The sequence below is a fragment of the Phalacrocorax aristotelis genome, chromosome 2, assembly GCF_949628215.1.
Source record: "Phalacrocorax aristotelis chromosome 2, bGulAri2.1, whole genome shotgun sequence".
In the NCBI taxonomy this organism is placed as follows: domain Eukaryota; kingdom Metazoa; phylum Chordata; class Aves; order Suliformes; family Phalacrocoracidae; genus Phalacrocorax; species Phalacrocorax aristotelis.
The window spans coordinates 146,976,655-146,993,457 of NC_134277.1; the positions used below are offsets into that span (position 1 = coordinate 146,976,655).

At 38.5% G+C, this 16,803-nt stretch overlaps 1 protein-coding gene across 3 annotated transcripts in view; it reads left to right on the forward strand.

The window, feature by feature from the left end:
- Nucleotides 1-16,803, forward strand: part of ZFPM2 (zinc finger protein, FOG family member 2) — a 322,041-nt gene that overhangs the window by 164,716 nt on the left and 140,522 nt on the right. The window lies entirely within an intron of this gene.

Sequence of the window (16,803 nt, forward strand, 5' to 3'; positions counted from 1 at the left end):
GAGAAGCTGAGCTTCCCAGTGGTGGGGATATGGTCCTGCCCTTGGAGGACCTGAAGAGACTGAGTGGTGCTGAGTTGCTGAAGTACCATCTGGGACAGTGTGAGAGAGGGGTTTTATGGACATGGGAGAGAAGAGAGGAAACTGATAGTCTTTTAACTCCTCCCTGGAGAGCCTGTGCCTATATATTGGAGTTCTCTTTCTAAGGGCTTGCTGGATAGTGTAAATATGCCTGTTAAAATTGTAATGAAGCATTATTCTGTTATGAGTACGTAATAGCCATGTAAGATCTTGATATTTTGTAGACTCTTCAGCATAATTTGTTAATGAAAAGATGCTAACAAGAAGTTACAGAGAGTGGCATGGAAACTTTGTTTCCTAGAGTCCACTGTTCCCAACCCAGATCAGATTTTGCATTCCGGCACCCAAATGGATTTTCAAAAGTACAGGACACTCAAAGTGTCTTATTGTTAGAAAGGGGAAACTGGACAATTTGAATTCCTCTCTCCATTTTCTCCATCCATTTAATCCATTTTTATTTCTTCATTTGTTCTTGGTCTATCAGTATTCTCAAAATGTTTTTCATAAAATGTCTTTTGGAACAACTACCTATAATTCAATTATTTTTCTAAGATTCCACCTTTACTGCTTTCATCAACTTTCATGCAACAGAAACCTTAGTCCTGGTGTAGCTCAAAGGCAGTCCACATAATACCTTAGGAAAAATGCTAGCTTTTGTTGTCTCTAGTGCACTGTCCACTTGTATCACTTCCTCAGGTATATAAGACTTGAAGATAATGTTTGAGTACGGGACATGATGTTGATTGACCCTTCACTACAGAAGTTATCAGATAGCCTTTGGGTGAATTTGCAACATGTCATCAGTGGATCATGTTGTTTAATTTTTGTTTTCTGAAGGAGATGTAGAGCAACAACAATCCTTCTAGCAGGAACTTGCTTCTGCTTTGGTAGCACAGGAATATATTAAGGCCTGTTATTACTTTGTATATTCGGGCAAGTACCATTTTTGCTGTAACAAAAACAGTTAGCTGAGATATTTTTTTAATTAACTTGTAATTAAGCAGTGAGCAGAGCTGACTTTTTAGTTTGGTGATTGTAATAGGACGGAACAACTTTTCCAACCTAGTTCAGAAAGATGTGGGATGAAAATCTTCAGGACTTTTTTCTCACTAAACTGGAAAAATACTCATTTGTTTCTTGTCAAATTAAAAACCAGAAAGTCTATTTTTGCTAACACTTGAAAGATTTTACTTTTGTTTTTCCTACTAATATAAATACATTTGGAAATCTGAAAAAGCTCCTGTAAACAGAATTGTAGTCCTCAGCAATATTGTTTTGTCCCCTGAGCAACTCCATCCTTTGAGGTCGTCAAAGCTGAACTGGATATAATCTTGAGCAATCTGAGTTAACTTCGAAGTTAGATCTGACTTTGAAGTTTGTCCTGCTTTGAGCATGAGTTTGGACTGGATGACCTCCAGAGGTCCCTTGCAACCTGAATTATTCTGTGATTCTAAGTATTGTGGGTTTTTTTCCCAAATATCAGATGTTTCCTGTAATCCTACATTTGTTACTTTAAAGTACTGTGTAAAGAAATGTAAACCTTTTGATAGAACTTTAATTTACTGTTTAAGCAACAGAAGCCCAGTGCCAGCTTCTACATATTTTTCTTTTATCATTTTTTTTCTTGAAACGATTCTGCTTTATTTATGATTTTTCTGTTTTCTTGACACATTTGATTACTTTTGTCACTAGCGTACATGCTCTCTGTTGTTCATAGGGGGAGTTGCATTCATTTACTTAAGTTATTTATATCTGTTCTGGAAAGCTGATTTGGGTAAAGCCTCACGTCCCTAGAATTCAATCAAACTTTCACATTGGCAGCTGACAGTAGGCTTAGTTCATTTCTGAATGAGAACTTCAAACATTGCACTGTTACAAACATCAAATAATTTTTGGAAAAGAGCTTTAATGTGAATTTTTGGTATAGAGAGGAAAGGAAAGAAAAATTCAGGGAACCTCAGGTAAGTAAATATCACAATTTTTGCAGCTGGTCTCTTTTATTGGAAAATATGTTTGTGGCTGAGTACAAGTCCCCCTTGTACTTGAATGCTGGTGAGGCCGAACCTTGAATACTTTGTTCAGTTTTGGGCCCCTCACTACAAGAAACACATTGAGGTGCTGGAGCGTGTCCAGAGAAGGGCAACAAAGGTGGTGAAGGGTCTAGAGCACGTGTCTTATGAGGAGCAGCTGAGGGAGCGGCTGAGGGAGCTGGGGTTGTTTAGCCTGGAGAAGAGGAGGCTGAGGGGAGACCTTATGACTCTTTACAACTACCTGAAAGGGGGTTGTAGTGAGGTTGGGGTCGATCTCTTCTCCCAAGTAATGAGTGATAGGATGAGAGGAAAAGGCCTCAAGCTGCGCCAGGGGAGGTTTAGATTGGATATTAGGAAAAAATTCTACACCAAAAATGGTTGTCAAGCATCAGAACGGTCTTCCCAAGGAAGTGGTTGAGTCACCATCCCTGGAGGTATATAAAAGACATTTGAATGTGGTGCTCAGGGACGTGGTTTAGTGATAGAGTTGGCAGGGCTAGGTTTATGGTTGGACTCGGTGGTCTTAAAGGTCTTTTCCAATCTATACGATTCTGTGTATTTGTATTCTGTGTAAGTATCTTACCTGACTTTACTGTTTGGTGTTAGCTATGTGACACTGCCTCAGAGGATTCATTACCTACCTATTACAGTTACAGATTACTTACTAACCTTGTACTCTGTGCTGTATACAGCCAGCCTGTACATGTAATATCCTGTTGAAGTGCTTCTTATTTCAAGCGGTGCTGTGCTGCGAATACAGTGTCACTGCTGTTGGCTCAGGAGAGGGAGCAAGCTAATTAATTCAGCACAATAATTAATTGAGTCACCATGCCATATGTCAAATACTTTTTAGATCTTTCAAGTTTCTGTCTTGAATTATATTAACAATATACATCTGAGAGTAGTGGAAAGTTGGGTACCTTGAACAAAAATTATTTTAAGTGCTGTTCACAATTGCAGTAGGAATAGCAGCCACTAACTTCAGCAGCAGTGCCGCAGCACTGTTGGGAGATAGAGCGAGGTCTGTATCAGGGCTGCAGAATACTCAGACTGTAACGGTAGACTTGAAATAGCTCAATGAATAATCGAGTTCTTAATTTTTCTCATCTAGGCTAACTAGCCAATACTTATGAATTAGGGTGAGCAAAACCCCTTATAAAATAATGTACCCCATTGCATTACTGTTATTGTTGATGAAACAATCCACCAGAAGTCTTATGAATGCTGTTTTTAACAACAAAGAGTGAGTCTTGAATCTTAAAACTCGTCTAGGCATTTAATTCCCATTTCAGTCTGAATTTAAGAACTCCTTATATCATTATTAAATATTTATGGATATCTAGTTAGAAACTTGTATTATATTTAGAGTGATAGATCCCCTATTTAGATACTTTTAATGATCTGTTCCTGTAATTTTGCCAAACTGGCAAAATTCTGCTGCTTTCAGCTGCATGCATAGTTTGTATCCGTCTGCACAATTGCAAAGGTTATTGCCTTCCATTTCCTTCCACTTCTACCACTTTCCATCAGCTGTTCAGTAACAGTTGATAATCCCAAGAAAATGAAATGCACAGGGGTATTTTTTCAAGCCTAGAAAGTGTACTCCTAAAATAAGAGCTTGTTCTCGTTTTACAGTAAAAAGAGATCACCTACATGTTTACAGATTCTGTTTGAGTTTTAATATAGCAGACACATGAACAGTTTTGTACAATACTGCTTTCTGTCTACAGTTGGTGAGAACTCAGCTCTGCAAGGAAAGCAACAAGATTTAATCACTAGTTTTACCAGCAAGCCTCCAACTTTGCTCCTTGTTGCATTACAGAAAATTCAATAGTTTGTGGGTACCTGTGAGTAGACAGGAATATATTTCTAAGCATGAAACTCCTAGCTTGTGATTTCTGTCTTTAACAGGAAAGTGGATTTGCACAAATGTCAAGTCTAACGTGAAGAGGCAGGTGAAGAGAGCAGAAGACCCCTCTAGGCTGGTCATACAAACCACTGAATAGCTGCTCTGCTCTAAATTCAGTACTAAATTTAAAGCTGCAGCTCTAAATTCAGGGCACTAACAGCCTATTTAAGAAAAAGCTGTTTGCTTGTTTTATTCCAGCTGTAAATATTTTTCCTGTTTGAGGGGACAACTTAGTGGGAATGAAGCCCTAGGAAACAAAAGCAGCACAGAACTGCATAGCCCATGATGGACATTGAGCAGCAGCTTGCGCCATCGCTCCGGTAGTCGTGTGGAGGCATTCTGAAAGGCCTTTTCCTTTGGCTGCCGCCATCTAGTTTTTGGTGTTAATCGGTGCCCATGGCAGGGTTTTGCGAAGCAAAACAATGAGCAGCTGGATCCTGGCCCCCGTTCTTGTCGTCTTGTTGCAGGGAGGAGCGCGCGGGGCAGGCCTGTATCGGCCTGATAAGGAAAAGAGGATTCAACGTGTCTGTGAAGGGAATCTGCGGGAGGAAAGTGTGCAGGGTTGGGCCAGGCGAGCAGTGGGATACAGCAGGGACCCTTTAATGGGATCTGGGAGGTTCAGCGCCAAAGCAACACTTCTTCTGGGAGATATCCTCATGAAACTGTTTGACTGGGTAACATGAGGGGCTGAGGAGCCAAGGTTCAAAACGCAGTTAAGTTAGTCACTCGCTAATCTGTGGCTGGTCACTTTCGGTCAGAAAACTCATATCTGTAGTGGCCAGGAACTTTTAATCTTCGTAGTTGCAGTGACAGGCTTTTCTGGGTGCTTTGGTTGGAGGTGCTGTACGGACACCAAGGCAGCCAGTAGTCTAGGTGTAGTCTGGCTGTACTCAGTCTGTGATGTCTGATTCTCCCATTCAAACAGGGAAAGGGATAAGGCAGTTTTTATCTTCAGATACTTACCCGCAAATGGGGATTTTGTCTCTTACTAGCACAGAGCCATTTTTATATTTGATTAGCAAAAATAGTGTATTGAATAATGAACCTTGATTCTAATCTTTATTATACTGGGTTCATACCTTTAAGTACCTCAAGTGACTACAAAAACATTTCTTTCTAATTTTGACTCCTGTTACTGTCAGGCTCTTCATATTTAAAACTAGTTTTAAAACACTTCCCTCTGTCCCACACATGAGCAGACATTAATGTAACAGTGCTTCTGGGCAGCAAATTGTGTCACCTTAGGGCGATGTGCTGTACAAGTGTCAGGGTTGGCCACTTCATACAAATCGAAACATTTAAAAAAAGGAGATATGCTGAAATGATGTGGACATCCACATGGCCATCCATAATAGTCTTTGAGAATACATCGCCTCACATTGCCTCGCCTTTTATGAAGTGCTCTCCCACTTATATATAGACATGGCGAGTGCAATGACAGAACTTTTTTTAAACTTTTGTGCATAATTGCAGTTTAAACACTTTTTTTAAAAAAAAACCCACCTATTTATTATTGCTCCTTTATTTACGTTTGCACAACAGAGATAATTTAAAACATGTTGCTAATATGATAGCAAGATGTGTTGACAATATGAATGAATGCACTGTTTGAAAAAAGCTGAAAGCCATTTTCTACAGCTTGCAGAAGTAAGTTTCCAGAATGTGAACAGGTGATGAAGCAGCATGGTCCATGAAGAGAAAGAGTTCACTGATCATACACCTCTGTCTAAATGCTGTTGATACACTGGTGTTAATACTACATGCCATTGCCATAGCCTTGATTTTAAGATATTAGAAGTTTAACGGACATACAAATATCGTTTGTTTAAAAAAAAAAACAAAACCCAACACACCACAAATGTTCACAGGCAGACAGGATTGAAATTACATTGTTCCTTTTTATTTCTTTATTTCTGAATTGATGGTTTCCAGAGTGTCGTATTACGTCAGTAGGGGATTTTCACATAAATTTGCTTTTGTTTTTTAACTTTTTTTCCTTGACTACTGCCCTTTTTTAAGACTATGCATACCCATGGTTCATTTTGACACCTGTTTATCGAAACAGCAGAACTTTAACATCTGTTTAAAACTACTACTGGTCACTTTGAAAGGTTTTTTTAAAATAATCCTATTACTTGGTGCTTGCTATAAGCATCTCCATTAAGCAGACTTTATCTGAATACTGTTGTAATTAAGTAGTAGACGTTACCAATCATGCTCATTAAACTAACTCAGTTCCCTGGGAGAAAACTCAATAAACTATCTGTCCTATTTCAGCAAGCTTCATTTCAGTAGAGGGGTCCTTCTTAAAGTGGGCATGCGCCCTGGGGCACATTGCTAGAAAGCTGCTGAGAGCAGAGCGAAAGGATGGCCCAGTGGAAGAGATGGGGCATCGTCAGGTGCCCTGAACAGAAAAAGGGCAAGATAATTTGGTTTGGGGCCTCCCAGGCAGCAAAGGCAGAGGGAGACACTGTCTGCAAATGCCAGGCTCTTCTATTTTAGGATGTGGGGAAAAGCAAAGAGCAGACAATGTGTACTGCAGTGCTGCTAAGCTGTTCAGAGAGAACCACTGCAATAAACTGCGCAGTAGCAACATATTCTTGCGCTGATAGACTATGGTCATCTACTCTAATCTTCTCTGTTCCACAGCTGTTGAGACTCAAATGCTTATTTTGCTGTTGTAGATTGGACTAAATTTATAACACAACTTTTAGAATGGGATGTTGTCTTATTTAAAAAACTTTGGGTGAGAGAAATGATTCATTTAGCTCCATTTAAAGTCATTCATGTAGCTCACTACACTAAAAATACCTAACAGGCATGAGTGCAGCACCCATGTTTAAGATGAGGAATTTAACATTAATGTTGTCCTCTGAGGACATTTTTAAAATTCATGCTTTTTATAATGGTATTTCTTCTTATTTATGAAACATATGTATTAGTAGAGACTAAGGAGATCTAAAATGTCAGATTTAAATATTCAGCAGTTTTTGAAATAACTTTCTTTTCACTAAGTGTTAAAGAACACCATTTTTTTTTACTTTGAAATAAAAGTCAGTTTCTAAAATGTTGACACTTTTTTTTTTCAGTAGTTTCACATCCATAGAACAAGCGTAGGAATTACTAGCTCCATCATTTTAGTCAAACGTAAAGCTATAAAGGTGCTTGTGTCTACAAAGACTTTTGTGTTTTTAAGCCAAGAATTTGGTAGCTACAAGAATTTGGTCCTGAACTGAAGGACCTGGAGGCTTGTGTTCTCTCTTTGACCTCTAGTACATAAAATGTCCTGGATGCTCCTGGGTTTCTTTGGGGCAATTACACATAAAACTATACCTACCCAAGGGTAGGTAGCCTTAGCGTACATTGGTAGTGGAGGAAAGCATCATGACGCTGTTGCCTGTGGAGCTGTGGTAGCACTTGTGTTGCACTCCGTATGTTGTCCAGATGTAGTGTCTGGGCATGCAAATGACATACGATTATGAAAACATCAACGGATGCGTTCCATAAGGCTTGTGGAGGCAATAGTGGGCAGTTGTTTGGCATGAAGTATGCTGTAGAGACAATTCTGGTGTGAAAAGAAAATTCACCATTTGGTGCTGTCAAAATTTGTTTGTGCTAATAAAAGTGCAGACTAAGATACCATATCAGAGTAACAATAACAAGATTTGAAATGATTGTCTATCTTCATTTAAATAAAAACAACTTCATGTAAAGGAATGGACCTGTGGTTTCAGTGAAGACAGCGGCTGCTTGCTGCTCACTTCTGTACACTGTGATGGAATGATATAAATTCCGAACATCAATTCCCTTTCTGTCTGAATATGCTTGAGAGGAGTAGCCCGCAAATTTTCAAGAATGATGGAAATAAAAGGTTGTTTCATTACCAGCCAAATTAACTGCATTCTATGAGAGTGTGTTTTTGAATGTTTCAATAAAAAAAAAACCCTCAATATTAATAGCAAGTATAGTTAGTACAGTATGTGTGAATACATAAATATATAAAAAATTCTAAGTACAGTAAGTATATATGTTTGTGCATATATATATACACACACAATGTAAGTGTTTGTGAGTATATAAAATTAGCATATTCTAGTCAGAAGAAAGTACCAACTGTTATTAGGTCCTAAAAATCAGGCTTCTATTTGAAATACTAACATTTTGCTGAACTTCTGTGTTCAGCTATAGCTCCTTCTCTAATGATGTTGTGATATCACATAGCCAGTAGCAAAATTTGTCCTTTTCCAGATGCAGCAGATCTACTTTGCACCACTGAAATATGGGCAATACAGAGCTCGGCCTGAGATCTCAAGTGCCGAGTGAAGTTTGTAAATGTCCTGGGCCTCATTTATCAAGCTCAGAGAACAAGCTCATCAATCTAATCCCATGGTGGCTCCTCAGGCCGCAGGGGAGCTGACGAGATGATTGGCTCCTGCCATTAGGGCTCTGCTGCGAAGAGCGCAGGAGGCACCTTTGCTTGCCGTCCTTGCCCTCCCTGCCAGACCCAGACTACCTGCAGTAAGGGAAAGCTTGCTGCAGCAAGGGATGCACAGCTAGTACTCTACCTGATGGTGTCTCTTATTTACAGGGTTCTGTGTGTGTTCCAACATTCCGTACGTGATGAATTATATGCATAGTCTCATCAGATTAGGTATTGTTTCATATTTGTGCCCTATCTTAAATAACTTAGTATTAATCGATAAAATTCTGCCCCCTTTCTTTTCACTATGCGTTTTATCATGTATTCCATGGACTAGAGAGAAAGGGGAAGTATTTCAATGTATTTACAAAATGTTTCACAAATTGTGAAATATTAAATATAGTGACAATATATTGTTTTTATTTGAGCTCTATTAACATTTTTAGGGAATAGCTGAGTTTTACATAGACAAAACACTGTCCTTTCTGTGCTCTAAGGGAAGGATAGAAGTCTGAATGCTACTGATGCATTTAGAATAAACTACATAGCATTTGAGATATCATCATAGTTTATGTAGATTATTCTCACTCTGAGAAAATATCTTATAGTTTAAAATTCTCCCTGTCACAGATTAGTATTTTATATCTTGTTTTTGACATTTGATTTGATATCTGAAAAGCATTGAGAGTTTTTTTTAAATAAAAACTTCATATATGTTAGTAATTACTATTATTTTTGTATTTATTTATAAACATCTCACATTTCCCAAAATACTTTTTTTTTCTTTGAAGCTTTCTATTCCACATGGCAGTCTCTAATCTGGGGGATGAGTGACCATGTTTTTTAAAAGATGAAACTGGAACTCCTGCCATGTGCGAGGACATTAAAGACAAGTTTAAGGGAGCTGAGGGAGGTGTGCCTCGGTGCTGGGGAGGTGAGGAAGGATTCTTCCCTCTCTCCCCCTCCTGCAAGCTGTTGTCCTCACTTTTGGAAGAAAACTGGGACAAATTAGCATAAAGGGAAGAGAGCAATAAAGCAGAAAACAATAGTAGGTCCAAACTATCTGAGTTTCTTCTTTTCTTCTTCTGTTGAAACAGGCCTGGTTCTGCTACTGCTAATTTTTAATTCTGCTGTGGGCCTCTTAGTATGTCTTAGTCTTATCTCTTTGCTTTTATGGTGCTTCTTCCTCTTGGATGCAGTTGCATTTACTACATTGGATATTGGATCTTGTTATTTATCTTTGTTAAATTCCGGATCGTATTCTTTTCTGAGATCCACTTGCTTTGCCTTACTCGCATTTCTCTTCTCACTCTGGTCAAACCACCTCCCCTGCTCCAAGCCAAAATGCCATCTTAATCCTGTACACTTCTGTGGTGGAGGGTTTCCCTCGCTTCGTGGGTCCACGTGGATCATGGTTGGTGGAAGAATATGGTGGGTTGCATTAGGTGAACCTGCCAGACTCATAGGTGTAGGTATCAGCAAGGGAGATTTAGGTTAAATACATGAAAAAGCTTCCTAAAGGTAGTAAGAATAAGTTTCTAAAAATAAGGCTGGAAGAGATTCAGGAGGTTGTAGTAAATCTGTAGCTGGTGTGTTTAAGAACGGGCTGGACAGGAGCGCGCTGGACAGGAGTGGTGTAGGCGCAGCTGAGCCATGGCGCGGGGGAAGGAAACAGAGCAGATGAACCTGTGGCTTTTGGCACCCTAATGCTGAGGAACATCAGCAGCCAACTTCACTTGTTTGGCTGCCCAGAGACGCCTGCAGGTAGCTAAAACCTTTCAAGATTGGCTTTAAAAGGCCAGAACGAAGCACTGTTTTTTTGTAGAAAATGGCAGATGGGATGCTACAGCAAGCTAGACAGTTGGTCATACCAGTATAGGGTACCGTTTTCAAAATCTAATTGAAATATAACAAGGGTTTGCTGGGAGATAAGGAAGTAAGCAGCTATATTTCTTTGGCATGTTGCTTCCCAATTGCCTGCAGGGTTTTTTGTCTTCTGAATATTCTTCCTTCCCACTACAGTTTCTTGCTAACTAAAGTTAGAATTAACACTCTGTGTGTTACCAAATATTAAATCAGTGTAGCTTTTTCAGTGCATTTTTTCAGCTGTACTTAGGACTTTATTTCTAGAGTATTCCGTACCTCTTTTTTAAGAAATGCTGTCTGTTTTATAAGGATCATTGTCCCAGGTTTCTGTGTCACAGATTTGCAAAGTGAGAGCAATGGTATTGCATTTTCAGGATGCCAAATGTGTGCACTTTGATCTGGCAGTACAGCACGCCTCAGGGAGTAAGCTGAATCTTGATTTCTTTAATCAGTCATCCGCTATCAGGTACCAGAGCCCCGATTAGGCAGGCTGAAAAACAGAGAACACACCATGGGCTAGATGTGGAAACATTTGCGAGGATGCTCTTGGCATCACTGGCATCCTCAGTGCTCATTTTGTGGTACTGCTTCTGTGCTAGTAAATCCCTTTAATGCATACAGTAACAGTAACAGGTACCTGCACGTTGTAGATGACTGCACATGCACTGATTACTTTTGAAAACTCTTCCCCCTCCACCACCACCTTCAGCAGTGGAAAATGAGAAGAATATCCATGTTTCAAAACTTGACCTCTCACAAATACGAGACCACTCAGTGTGGTTGTGCCTCCTTAACATTCCTCACATTCCCTCTTCCAAGCCAATCAGTAGCACTTGTTGCAGCATTAAAGTGGCTTTGTAGTAGCACCTACTACGCTTGCTCTGGCTAGTGGCATACATGGGACTAAATGGCTTTTGTGACCTTTAATAAGCATTTCCTTGCCAGTCATACCAAAGATACCTGACGATCTAATTCTTTGTTCACTATAACTGCCTTAACCGTGAGGTCTCCTGAACCCTTCAGAAATACGATCATGGTGTTCTCATTGTTTTCTGTGTTTCTTTGCTTGTGGTGTTGGACAGGAGGGCTTGCAAAGTCTACTTTGGGGTAGTTGCAAGGCGTGGGGAAGTAAAGAGTTTCAGGAGGTGGCATTCACTGCCGTGGCCCACTGCAGCATTGTATTCAACCCCACGAGAGCTGCAGCAGTACGCTGTGTTGGTATTATCACTTTAAAATTTTTTTGGGGTAATAAAGACTGTTGAAGTTATTTTTTCAAGACAACACGTAGCATACGCAGATCTCTTCCAAATGAAGTGTGTGTTAGAGATGATGGTTTGTATGCCTGTATTTTTTCCTCTAACTAGGTGTTTTTCTGTTTCCATCTATAGTCCTTTAAAAAATATAAAGCAATGAAAGGGAATGCACAATGATCTCAAATTTTAAACAGTGATTAATATGCACTGAGGACTTGGTCTTGCCTAGTGCTGAGCACCAGCAGGAGGTGCTGAGCACCCCAAACTTTCATTCAAAGCAGTAGGGCTGAGGTATGCTTATTTGACCTTGAAGATGGGACTAGTTTGATTGGGTTAAGGTCAATGAGTATATTATTTTTAGACAAGATATGGAGTACATGGATGGTTCTGCTTTATTTTAGTGTGTTAACATCTGGCAGCATTCTGTGTTCCATATGCTGCTGATTGTCCTGATACATTCATCTTCAGCGATTATCAAAAAGATTTCAGTGCTCTGGAGTTAATCACATATTTGAGAAGACAAATACATGATGATAAGTAGAAAAGCTATGTGTGGGGTTTTTTTGTATAAGACAATATTTGGGTAATCTTGGCAAGTATCCTATTAATTTAGAAATATTTTTTAAATTGATTTAATTAGCTAATGCCTGTAAGTGCTCTAAGGATGAAAAATAGCATATTAGAGTTCAATATTGTTATCACAATAGGCATAGAGAACATTGCTTCTTGGAAATCTGATTGTGCCTGTTTGCACTTGCTTATTTCTACTAATGATGAACAGTTAAAGGGGTTTTAGATTTGCACCTTTTTCTTATGTATTGTTTTAGTATGGCTTCAGTATATGAGAGTTTAGCTATGCTTGTGCTGTTTCATTACAAAAAGCACTCTCATAACTATCAAATGACTTCTTTTTCTTTTTCTTTTTTTTTCTTTTTCATACCAGTGTTTTCAGTTTTCCTAGGTTGATAACATTTTTTCCAGGGCTATAAATTATTATTTTCATTCTGTGCTGTTTTGGCCTTACATGCTAACAGCTTCAGGGGAGAAAGACTGAAGAGTTTCACAGAGAATTTGCCACATCAAAGCAGGTGTTCCCTTTTACAGTACCTTCTTCTTTCTGAAAATGCAGAAAGTCTACCATGATCAGAATGAATGGTGAGGCAAAAATCAAACTAAGCCAGATGTCTGTCAACCTTGCACCTCTCTTGTGGCCCACACAAACCCTAGAGACCAGTTCTCCAAGGCTAGCCCACCGTGGGCTCATATTCCTGCAAAGAATAATAGCAATAAGAAAACAGCTGTAGGGCTCAAAGACTAGAAGGATGAGCCTTTGCTTCCCACACCTCCTGTAAGACAGCCCCTTGCTACCCTGCTCTTTGCTAACAAGGAAGGGCACCATGAAATCAGCTATGGCCATGTTTCTTCAGGCAAATACTGGGACCGGGGTCTGTCCACACAACACATCATGGGACGTCTGGTCAAGATAGACATCAGGAAAGCAGCAGGAAGGCTAAAGTGGCAGTTTGCCACAAAACAGAAGGTACAGAACAAACTGAAGTAGCAATGTTAATACGCAATATTTCTCTCTTAATTGAATATCCATCATTTCAAAGAAAAAAGTAAAGGCAGCGAAGTCTCTCAGGGAACATAACATATCCACCATTCAGATAAAACTTGTTTTATTTTATCATGCACAAATTTGTTTAGATCTTAGCAGTAACCACTCTTCCTGTTGCCAATATCTATTAATGATAATTACTTCAAATACTATACTGACTCCGTGATAGCATCACATCATGGTGAGAAAGATTGTGATCTTATCTAAACCTATTCTGTTTAACTCTGACACTCCTTCTATTATAGTGGGGCCCTGATAAGATCATGCCTGTTAGGATCAGACATTAGTTGGAATCAATATTTGAAAATGTGCCTGTTTTTGCTTAATAGCAAAGTTAGTGTGAGGGTCAGAGTGAGATCATTTGTTGGATGAGATTGTACAGCTTCATCTTGTAATGGAAATGTGTTCTTTGCTTCAGCTGCTGGTGAAAAGTAAAAACAAGGGCTCTTTGAAAGCTGTGCAGCTTTGCTAATAATCACTGTGTAAGGAAGATACAATCATTGTTATGATATTTAACATCTGTAGTGCTGCAGCTTGTTGAGGTTCTAGTTGGGAAGTGGTGCTCCTTTGTGGTAGACTCTGTCTGGACCTGATACTAAAAAGGCAACTGCTGGCCTCAACTAGGTTAGGTCCTGGTTTTAGACCAGACGTGAATACAATAGCAACAAGCAAGTTGGGAGGCAAAAGCTAAAACGGAGATAATCAAGATTAGTGTAATAAACAACAGTTACGTCACACTAAAGCAGCAGACCTGAGTTTTCTGGAGATAGTGAATGAAAAATGCAGTGAATTTGCAGATGATTTCAGAGAATTCTTCCTATATGCATTAATTTAGTGGAAGAAAATACAATGAATTTGGGGTGTTTATTTAGATGGGAATTTTGAAACTTGTCTGCTGATAAAGAAGGATGTAATCTAGATCAGTGATGGTGAACTCTTTTAGTGCCTCATGCCAAATTTATTTTAAAAAGCTCAGAAGCTCATGTGCTGCCAACATAAATCTCTCTGTACCAAACTTGGCACCAGTGCCAGCAGTTTACAGTTACTGGTGGAGATGAACAGTCAGAAAACACAAAGCTCTGTAATGCTGTTTTGCTGAAAAATATGGTTACTCTTTTTGTAAGATTTTTCAGGATTTGGTCAAAGAAAGCAAAGCAAAGCCTGAGGGTATTGTGTGGGATATATGAGAGCTGCAGTGCCCCCTTTTCCTCAAGAATATTAATTTTTTCTCTCTCATAAATAAAAATTCCAACAGTATAAATTAAAAATAAAAAGTGAATAGTGAATGACCCATTGTTTTGATCAGTGGTCTGCAAAATGTGAGTGACACTAGTTCTGTGGCTGAAGTTGGTATCAAAGGGCCTCGTGCATAGCTTCCAGTGCAAGGCAGGTGCCTTGACCACTGTGCTGCTCTAGAGAAAATGGCTCCAGGAGATATTGTAATAGATCTTTTAAATCATTCCAGTGTAGAATAAAAATTAATTTGGAATTTTCCGTATTTTCTCAGGAAACGGGATTCTTATTTCAATGGCCAGCTCTTTATTTAGGTGAACTGCTAATATTAGTGATGTGCTGTGACCTGGGCTGTGTTTACCAGTCATTTCCACTTCAGTAATGCCACTCATCACTGACTGCCTGATCTTAACCTCTGACTTCTTGTGGTTTGACTTGGATTTCCTTTACAGTTCCCAACTTGATTACAGTTCTTCACATTTGGCACACCAGTCACTAAATTTATGACACTGTTTTCTAAAAGAGATGAACGTATATGTGAGAGGAATGAGAGTTTTCACTAAAGTCAGAAAGTTTCTGATTTGGAATAAAACATATATACTATCATGTGCTCTTCTAATTTTATATGTGTATGTCATTACAAGTATCACATATGTACTAACTGGTAGTTATAGAGAGGTATAATTGTAATTTATGTTTGTTCAAACACAGAAGTAAGTGGAATGACAAATGAGTAAATCATTGCACTGCGTTAACAGTAAAAGCATGACTGAATTAACTGTCATTGTATTCTCTTTAGATTCAATTAAATGCTACTGCTTACTCTTTTAATATCATATATGAAAGCACTGTCAATTGAAATAAGTAAAAAACTCATCAAAACAAACTTATATAGATTAAATTCTTCCCATACAGGATGTGCAAAAGGATATTTGAGCAGTATTTTGCTCAAATGTGCTCAAAAGTGAGGCATTTTCATATTTTCATTGAACAATGCATACTTTTGGATACCGTATAAATAATGAAGATTTCATTGTACTTTTTTAGTTGTAACAAAAAGAGGGAGGAGCAGAGCCATTTCTAAATTATCCCTGGAAAAAATGGAAAGAATTTATCTTTGAATGAAATATGAAATATGAAATATGGCAAGATTTTAGACACCTATGTCACAGTGCAGGACAGAATTTTTTTAAGACTGATTTTTCTCTATTTCCCCAACTCTATTTTAACCTGGGTGCATCCCAAAAGCATTTCTTGAGTATTTGGATAATGCATTACAGCATTTGTATACAAAAATAGGTGTTTTCCCACATATACATTTCCACTGCATGGATTAGTGACACAATTTCTCATGAATGTCACTGAAAAACAATATACTGGTAGAATTTTTAAGCGGTAATATTTAAACATTCATTTCTTCAAAATGTTTACTTCTTGAACAACTCTAATTCTCCTCATTATTTCTTTCTTTGTTGTCTTAATTGTAAAATACAGCTCCAGATTCATGGAATATCAACAATTTTCATTTTTCCTTTTTTTATTTCACAAGTCTTTGTGTTAGTTTTTGGACAGGGTGTGCTTCAGTGGGGCAAGAGAGAAGGCTTGTTTCTTTCTTGTTCTGAAACCATGATGAGTCTAATTTTAGACACAGTGCAAAACAGAGCACTACAGTTTTCTGCCTTACTCCCAGATCTGAATAAAACAAGAATGTCATTAAAACAATTAGATATATCTGAGGAAGTAAGGTAGTTTTGTTTTCTTTTTCCATGGATATCCCTTCTTTCTCCCTAAATAAAGAATGATGAAGAGCCATAATTTTACCTTTGTAATAACAAAATATTCTACTTCATTCCTCAGTGGCCAGCATTGGCCACATACAGCATGTTGAAGACCTTCTGTTAAACTTGAGTTACAGTGCAGTCCAAGCTTCACTTGAAACCTGACTCTGAAACAATTAGATTGAGAAGCAATACGAGAAGATTAAAGACAATTATACCTGTGTAAATAACGCAGAGTAGTGTTTGTGAATATTTATTTGAATTCTAGGATTTTATTTGATGTAACCTTTTTTTTTTTTGACTTGTGCTTTCTGCCCCAAGAAGTTCTTGGTATCCAGACTGGCCTACTACATGTCACAAAACAGATAATCATGCTGTTATTATTACAATGTCTAAACCAAGATGGCAAAAAGAGGAGATCCCTTCCTCAAAGAATTTACAGACAAAGAAGGAGAAGAGTATAATTTGTTCACCATTTTTAAAACGGGAGATCAAGGTACAAAGAGATTAATGGTCCTGCCTGACAGCACTCTGGAGGTCTCAGGTTTCCTACAGGTAAAACAAATGCCTGTGTTACAAGATTATTTCCTGGAATGACGAGCAGACACCCAAAGAGTT